This window comes from Phocoena phocoena, chromosome 1, assembly GCF_963924675.1.
Source record: "Phocoena phocoena chromosome 1, mPhoPho1.1, whole genome shotgun sequence".
Classification (NCBI taxonomy): domain Eukaryota; kingdom Metazoa; phylum Chordata; class Mammalia; order Artiodactyla; family Phocoenidae; genus Phocoena; species Phocoena phocoena.
In genome coordinates, this window is record NC_089219.1 from 39531932 (window position 1) to 39541358 (window position 9427).

Sequence of the window (9427 nt, forward strand, 5' to 3'; positions counted from 1 at the left end):
CCCTCTTGCCCTGAAGTGTGTTTACTTCTCTGGGAGTCTCCGGCTCTCGTGTTCACAGGGCTTGGCGAGGGCCTTGGCCTGTCCTCCTCCAAGTGGAGATGAAGAGCTGCAGACTTCTCTGGGCTCCACAGCCATCTTCCTCGCATTCCTTATCCCCCAGCTGAATATCCCAGAGACATTAATAGATGAAGGGGAGATCGTTTGCTTTTTTTTAAAGAAGAGATGTTGGAGAAACAGAATGAAGGCGCAAAGCCCAAAGGACTCAGTCATCCCACCACCCAAAAGTTTACAAGAGCAAAAAAATCCTATTGTGAGAAAGGCACCCACAGGCCCATCGGTTTGTGTGGTACCGCCATTTTTCAGAAAGGTGCTCAGACCTCCCAATTTCAAAGCGCTTACCCAAAGTCTTATAAAAGTCCCTGGCAGAATTGAGAGTAAAATTCATGTGTCTTTCCCCCAGTCTGAGCTTCCACTGCGTACTGCAGGGAGGACTTAGGACAGCCGAAGAAGGAGGCTGTCACAAGAGTGGCCCAGTGTGGGCGGTCCAGGACAGAGCCCGGAGCCCGCGGTCACCGTGCCAGGGCCTGCACGTCACTCACGGGTCGCTCAGGCCGGTCCTGCCTTGCTTTCTGTCTTAGTCTCTTCTCCTAGGAGGTTGGGCTTTTCAGATGTGCTCCCCTCGACACAGCAGGGCTGATCTGGTGGCAGGGGCAGAGGCACCCAGGGCTGTGTCTGTTGGGATGTCTCACCTCTCCGGGCCCACTGTGAGCTGCATGCCCACCACCAAAACAGGGTCTGAAAGCCAGCAGGAGGTGAGTGGATATTGGTACTAGAGATGGAATGTGGACTCACAGTCAGACAGATTGAAATTCAGGACCCAAATCTACCAATGCTTAGTTGTACCAGATTACACAAGCCATTTTCTGAGCCTCCGTTTCTGAATTTGATTTTGGCCCCAACCCAGGCGAAGAACGCATATTAGAAAAATAAGAAGCAGAGAGGTGGAACGGCGGCCCCAGTGTAACACTGATCATATGAGGGGGTAGGTCCTGGCCGAGTTAGCCCACATCCATGCCAGGCACTATGCGTTAGTCCTCACTCCAGCTCTGGGAGGGAGGTACCATGCTTACCCCATTTTATGGATGAGGAAACTTATATGTTCCTCACATGTTCCCTGAGGCAGGTGAAGAAATTCTTCCCACTTTGTAGGGGAGAAGCTGAGGCGCAGAGAGGATGATACGTAGTGCGCCTGGGTCACCCAGTAAGGAGTTGCTGGAGGAGCAGAGTCTGAGTCCAGGTCTCCAGGCTCCCAGCTCAAGGGTCTCTCACCGCCCACACTTGCTGGGTCCCACCAAGCCCCAGGGAGGGCATCCCGCCCTGGCATGTGGTCTCCTTGGCCAGCTTTGCCCCTCTTGCCTGGGAAGCACTGCCCTCATCCCCTGCCAGACAGACTTGTTGCCCAACTTGTGGGCAGGACCCAAGCCTGGCAGCCTTTGGTGGTCATCCCAGTCGAGCTGCTCTTTCCCGCGCCGAGTGTAGCACACAGCACGACTTCATCATCCAAATATGTCCTGCCAGACAGCTTCAGCTGCTGGCCGGCAGGGCACTTGGTGGCCCGAGAGAGCTTGGCACTAATTGGACCCAGCGGACGTAAATCAGGCCTCTCGTTGAGAGGAAGTCCAGCCGTTCCCTGGCAGGCAAGGGGTGAGAGGTCAGAAGGCTGGTAGGATGAGAACCTCCCACTAAAAGGGGTTGAGTCCACAAGGGCCCAGTGACCTTAGCAAGTGTCCTGAACCCTCTGGTGTCTCCATCCATCTGATGTTAAGAGGTTGTACCCAATGATCTCTGATAGTTCATGCCAGAGTGTAGAGCAGTCCTGTTGCGCGCGTGCGCGTGCGTGCGTGCGTGCGTGCGTGTGTGTGTGTGTGTGACATCTTTCCTTTCTGCTTGGAGCACCATCAGGGATAAATCTCATTATATCCTGTGGAGCGAAGGGCTGAGTGCTTTCACCTGACTCGGGGGAGGTAAGAGAAATTCCTTCCCATGAACGCAAGATGTCCCAAGGGCTTTCTATGTCCAGAACCTTTGTGGCAGAAGGCTTGGATACACCTGGAAACAGAGCAAGGCCCTCTAGGAAGGGAGGGCTTCCCAGCTAAGCTGGGTGGCTCACCGACAGGAGGGTGGGAGGTTGCTGTCAGGATCTGTCTTAAGAGCAGACTTGAGCTGGAAGCAATCTGTGGTCAGCTGTGCCGAGATGAAGCTGGAAAATGGTGGGTCAGGTTTGAAGACAAATTATAACAACTCTACAACCTGTGATTTTGCCAAGCACACACGTGCTTAACCAGCCATGCAGTCACTAGTGCATCTACTCACATGCTCAGTGTTTAGGAAGCACCCACCATGTGCTGGGTGCTGTGCTGGGCACTGGGAATGTCGACGAATCGGGCTCCACTGCTGCCTTCTTCAAAGTCACAGTCTACAGGGAAGGATGCGCATCGGAAAAATTGATGACAAGATAGTGTGATGAGTCCTTTACCGAAGATATGTCCACACTCCTCTGAACGCAGAAGAGGGCGTTAGGGACTCTGACTTCGCAGGGGTGGGGGTGGTGGAGGGGGCAGACAGGCTGCCCAAGAGAAGGTGGCATCAGCAGCGACTTGGAGAGTAAGTTCAAAGCCCTGGAGGGGAGAGTTAGAGGAGGGGAGAGAGCATGAGCAAAGCTGAACAGAAGTACCAAAGGGATGCTGTGATCAGAGGCCAGCAGAATTCCATGTAGCCTGAGGGAGGATGGATGCTCGATGGAGGGTAGGGGTGGAATAAAGGCCAGAATTAAGGCTGAGGCCTGGCCAACTCAAACCATGCCCCAGCTAGGGAGGGGAGGACCTTAGTTTGTTCCAGTATGTGTCTTATTTTTTTAAACAGCTGTTCCTAACCCTGCCTGTGCATCAGAAACACCTAGAGAGATTTTATACAATACAAATGGTCCACACCCTTGAGATCCAGACTTAGCTGGCCTGCTGATTCTAAGGTAGCTAGCGGAGCAGCCTAGCATTTCTTAAAAGCGTAAGACGCTGATAAGCGCAATGGAGGAAAAGAAAGCAGAAAAGGGGGTCAGAGAATGCTGAGGGAGGAAGGTGGCACAACCTTAAACAGTGTTTTAAAGAGAAGACCTGAAGGAGGAAGCCGTGGGAAAATCTGGAGAAAGACCCCTCCAGGTGGGGCAAACAGCAGGTGCAAAGGCCGTGAGGCAGGGCTGACTTGTCTTAAAGGAAGAACAACGAAGTCGGTGTTGCTGGAATGTAGATGAGGTCAGAGAGATAATGGGGGCAGGTGGGTTGTGTTGGGCGTATACTCTGGCCTTTTTGAACTATTGATTTAGTCCATCTCATCCATCATCTGGTGAGGAAACTGGTGTGGAGAAGTGCCACTTTACTAGATACGTCTTTTCTGCATCCCTCCTTCACACGAGACTCTGAACTAGGCTGTGTGTCTGGGTGGTGTAGAGGAGCACATTGCTGAGTAGAATACAGGCTCTATTTCCCCAAAGATCCCAGTCTGGGAGGAGAGGCCCAGGCCCATGCAACCCTTTCCAGCAGAAGGCAGATTTCAATCCATGCTGCTATCCTAATTTCAACTGGAGCAGAAATATCGTCACAGTTCAAGGTGGTCTTAGAGAGAGGGGGCACGTGAAGGGTGGGTAGTGCTGCAGCAGGCACAGCAGGAAGCTCTTGCCCGACGAAACAGGACAAGTGCATGGCCGAGATGGAGCCGGAATGGATGTCCGTGCTTTGGGGGAGGCAGCTTGAGAGCGTGGAGTCAGTAAGTCCCAGGTTTCAAGTCTGCTCAGCCTTGAAATTTGAGACCGACTGGTTGCACATGGCTTTACGTCTTTGTGTCTCCCTGGTCTCAATTTTCCCATCTTTTCCATGGAGTTAATCCCGTCTCTGAAGATTGGCTGTGAAAATTGGTGAAGTCATGCGTGTGCACGTGTCTACCAGCTCAGGGCCTGGTGGGGAGCGAGTCTCGGGAAGTATCACGTGGTCCCTGTTAATGGTGAGAGCCTCTTCTCTTTGGCTGCACTGGGCTGATTCCATCAACTGTAGTGGGGGGGGGAAGAAAGCCAGGTGGTGGGGGCAGGAGAGCACAGTTTGGTTGTTTTCCTCTCCACATCCAACACCTCTTTCTGGCTTTATGGAAGCCATTATGGGCAAGGCGCCACCCGGCAGTACCCATGGCGATTCCCACTGCCCATCCCATTGACCATTGTGCTCCATATGTCAACCACCCCAGAGCTGCCATCCTTATTATTATTGCCTTATTTCGTGGGGTGGGGGCATGGGGAGGGGACAGCAACATCAGGGAAGGAACCAGGGCTTCTCTGTGTGTTTTTTCCTCCCTACCATACTGACCTTCACAGCCAGGCCATACGGACCTCGGAGGAACCTAGCACACCAAGGTGAGCTGTGAGCTGTGGAGCAGGTGGCAGAGCTGGGGACCACCCCCCTGCCCACAGCATCCATCCTAAGTCACATTGGTCATTTGGTCCTGTCCCCGCTGCCCTGCCAGGACTCTCAGCTCTACCCTCTGGCCTAGGCCCCCTTCTAATTTGATTTAGGTTCTGGGGAGAGGGGCTGGACTAGGGCGGGGTAGGCTCACACCTACAGGTTAACGCTCTCTCTCTGCCAAGAAAGGAACATTTCTGAGGCAATCTGTTTAGATGCAAGTTCTTTGTTCTCTTGATGATTCTTTCTTTCAATAAGCGTCTCTCAGGCACCGTTCCCCGATGCTGTATCGTCAGCACTGAGGATAAAGAGGCAAGGCAGACCGAGTCCCTGCCCTGGATATGCTTACCACTTCTCGGGAGGCAGAAAGGGAGACCTGTAATCACTGGGTACGCTGAAGGACGTGAGAAAGATACTTGGGGGATCCAGGGAGCAAGGGATTGATTCTAGCCTGTCTCCAACCGATGGTCATTCACTCATTCATTCATTCACTGAGCCTGGGCCCTGGTGGGGTCCTCAGAACTGGTGTGGGGCTGGGGATGGGCAGGCCCAAATTTAACTTTGAAACAGGCCATTAAAGAGACAGTGTCAGGGAAGTGAGGGGGGTGGGAGCAACCTCTTCAGGAGAGGAGGATTAGAGTAGGGGGCAGGGGGCAGCTCCCCAGATGAGGGGGAATTGACTTCGGCTTTGCAGAAGGGAAAGCCTTTGGCTTCTTGGAGATACAAAGATGGGCTCCTGGAGACCCACATTTACCACCTGCTGGGTGTCCTGGGATAGTTCTCATTTAAACTACCTGGGTCCTATTTGAAATATCAATTTGGGACTGGGTTTTTTTTGTTTTTTTTTTGCGGTACGCGGGCCTCTCACTGTTGTGGCCTTTCCCTTTGCGGAGCACAGGCTCCGGACGCACAGGCTCAGTGGCCATGGCTCATGGGCCCAGCCGCTCCGCGGCATGTGGGATCTTCCCGGACCGGGGCACGAACCCGTGTCCCCTGCATGGACAGGTGGACTCTCAACCACTGCGCCACCAGGGAAGCCTGGGGCTGGTTTTTTTACACATATTTATGTAGTAGTAGTTTCATTAAAGGCTATATGTGCTCACAGACCTTTTATGATGTAATTGCTTTGATCAAACTTTTCAGAGGAATAAATTAATCAAATAAGAATAGGCCATTCCCTATATCACGTGTCTTGATTTCTGGTCCAGAAATATCAGCTCTGTGCTTATATCCACCAGCTGGGGTCTAGTTTGACCTCTTAACCCAACCACAAGGTGTCCTCAGGAAAGGTTCTGCCCTCAGTCAGCTCCCCTGAAGTGGAAGGGGTAGTGGGGAGAAGGAGATGAAGGGATGAGGGCTCCCAGGTCCTCTCATCAGGTGCAAGGTGGGGGAGCGTTAGCACTCCCAGGTTGAAATGACCCTGAGCCCCAAGAAAGGAAGTTCAAGGATAGGGAAGGTGTGGTTATCTTCCTGGTTAAGCACAAGGGATTTTGAATCAGCTCTGTCTTTGGGCTAGTCAATTACCTAATGTACCTGTGCCTGGTGTGTCTTCCGCGGGCTTACTGAGGGCGTCGTATGAGATCATGTAAAGCGCTATCAACTTGTATCTGGCGCTTAGTAAGGTGGCAGGTTTAGTGGTCGTAGCGATAGCACTGGGAGCCTGCAATGGATATGACTTTTGGGACCAGAACCTTCACAGTCCTTGAGATCCTGTTACCACCAGGACAGTTACCCAGCCCTCCCTCACCACTTCTAATTCACACACACCTGAGCAGGTCCCACCAGAGGCCAGAGGTGGAAATGCTCAAAAATCATAAAACAAAAGGATGAAGATGATGACAGACCTAAGGCTGTCACTGTGGGAATCGGGGACCCCCCAGGCCCCCAAAGCCAGCAGTTTCTCTCAGAAGAGCCCAGGGGCTCTGTGCCTTTACGAGGCCCTTTATTCTCCTCTGCATTCTGCTGGTTCTATCCATTACCCCTGAATGGAAATGGAAGCTTAAATTTTCTCTCTTGAAGCCATTAACACTCTGGGCTCTTGACAGGAAACACAGCTCAGCTTTAATTAGCCACAGCAAGCTCCCTGCATGAGCTTCTATCACAGCCGGAGGACTTCAAAGATAAAGGCTTCTCCATTCTCTCTAATCACAGCTATTAATGAGCCAATTAAGGCTTTCTCTGGGGCCAAGGCAAGCAGCTCGCTTAGTACCTTGGGCACACAGCTCGGCCCTGCTGCCAGGAAGCTTGAAAATGCCTGGGACTGGGAGCTCTGGCTCTGTAGCGTATCCGCCGTGGGTCCTCGGATGGAACAAATGTCCTCTATGAGTCACTTTCCACAACAGGGGAGAATAACACTATTTCTTCCAAGGAGCAATTCTTATAACAGGAATAAGTACAGGTCAGTGATTCTCAAATTTTAGCATGCTTCAGCATCACCAGGAGGCCTTATTAAAACTCTTGACTGGGCTCCATTCTGGGCTCCTGACTCAGCTGGTCTGGAAGGGGTGGCATGCAAGAATTTGCGTTTCTGACTTATTCCCAAGTGATACTGATACTGCTGGTTCGGGGACACATTTGGAGAAGTGCTGCTCTAGACAAGTGTGAGGTATTACATGAAGATTTTGATTGCACTCCCATCTATAAATGTCCCCCAACCTCTTTCCTTCACCTGTGCCTCAACTGACAGTTTCCAGGGGCCTCCCGCTTGGCTATCAACACGTGGACACACCGGTGTTTATGGCGGTGAGGTGGCCAGCCAGAGAGTACTCCAGGTGCTATCAGTCCTGGGCAGAATTTGGCAGGACCACTTCTTTGCCTAATCTCGGCACTAAGATTCCAGGTCCCGATGTTGATCAGAAGCCACTGAAGTCTCCAGCATCTCCTTCAGGAGGGGAAATGCGTCGGGACTTCCTGATTCCAGAGAAGGCAGAAAGCATGGAGTCTTCAAAGTCTTCTTGACAGATGCACTGCCTGTTGGACACCGGCACGGTGGAAATGAACAGGAAGGAGGGCAGCTCAGCATGGGAAACACAAGCAAAGTGGTGTGGCAGGATCGTGCATGTGATTTTAGGGCACTAGTTAGATCTTCTACTGATGGCCTGACTGAAGTCTAACTGAAGTCCCTCGGGCTGCATTTTGCCTGTTTCCTTAGGCAACAGAGACAGCCTCATACTCATTTCAACTGCTGCCTTCTGCTTGCAGTGGCCGAGAGTGTGACTAGTGTCACCCTGTGCTTCCGGCTTTAAAGACAAACTTTCGTTGTCAAAGATGTTACCAGTTCAGGTACGTAGGATGCTGGGTTTCAGCCGGGGCTGTGGCCTCCGTGTCCAGATCCTCGTGATGCTCACTCCCACCAGCTATGCCGTTCTTCATCCCCCACCCCACCCCCAGGTCTGATTCAGCCTTCGCCGCCCACCTTGAGTTCTTCAGAGAGCTCGCCCCTGAGCACGCCTGCTTTGGCGGTATTTGCTTTGTAGACAGCACGTCCCAAAGTGTGTGCCCACGGGCCTCAGGGGATGTTAGCAGCTATAATGTGACTGAGGTGTCCCTTGGGGAGTGCTGGACCAGGTGAAGTAAGTCAGGTATCTTTTCTGTAGGACCTCTCAGAGCCTTGACTATACTAGTGGAGGTGGGTTGGAAGACTCAAGAGGGATGCTTAACAAGCAACATTTCCAAACTCCTTTCACCACACAGTGTATACTTTTCCCACAGAAGAGTTAACTGAGCTTCAGAGTCCAGTGGACTTGGTTTCCCCATCCCGGGACTCACACCTCTTTATCTGTAAAATGGAGAGCGGTCCTTAGCTTGGAGGGCTGTTGGAATGTTTAAGTGAGGTGACGTATGAAAGATGCACAGCCCAGGGTGAGGTATACAGTAGGGGCTCAATAAATGTGAATTTTCTGCTCTCCTTTTTGCTTTTCTGGCAGAAACTTACCATTTGAGTCAAATATGAGCTGTACCAAACAGGTTGTGTGGCAAGTACTCGGCCTGTGAGGGTGAAACCGCACTCGAATTCACAGGGTCGGAGGAGTGAGAGCTCAGAAGGGACGGGGCCATCCAAGCAAACTTCCTGGAGGAAGCTGTCTTTGCTGGGCCAGACTCTTAAGCTAGTTCTCCAGCAAAGGCCTGGGGCAGGGGAGGCAGGAGGGGGAACCTTTAGAACTGCATCTCTCTGCAAGCAAGCTCCAGCGGGAATCCTTTTCTTTATTTTTCTTTTCCACCCTGGAGGCCCATTTCCCCACCAAATCCAGCCGACACAGCACTTGCCTTCTCCTCCCACAGCCTGAACTTGGCCAGCATCTCAAGTTCCAGAGGTGTGAGCCTCGGAGTGGGGCCCTCCTGGCTTGTGGAAATTCACTGGGCCCGCTGAAGCCTGTTATACTGATGCCGTCAGGAAGCTCAGGGCAAGCAGGCCACCAGGACCCAGGGTGCTGGCCCGGAGCCTACCTACGCTGACCTTGGCCACAGCGGTGGGTGGGAGGAGTTCACTCAAAGCTGAGGAGGAAGCAGTACTGGAGATTTTCTCCCCCAGACTCTGTATCGCCCCCTGAGCCCTGACCTCCACCAACCAACCGTTTCAGGAGATGCCACTTTGAACCAGGCATATTTCCTCCTGAAGTCATTTAATCCTCCTAAAGTATCATTACAGTTTCCATTTTACTGATGAGAAAACAAAGACGCAGAGTCAGCTTGAAACTAGGTCCATTTGGTTCAAAGTCCAAGCTTTTTCTACTAGTCCTATGGAGCCATTATTTCCCTTTGTGCCTTCCCTAGTTTGTCTGGCATGTCACCACCTCCAGAAAGCCTTCTTGGTCGTCACCCGAGGCCATGCTTATGTCCCCTTCTGAGTGTCTACAGTTGGAACCACAAGGCACATCTCCTGTCAGTCCATCTTTCCGGGAAGGGAAGGACGGGGTGGGTGTCCT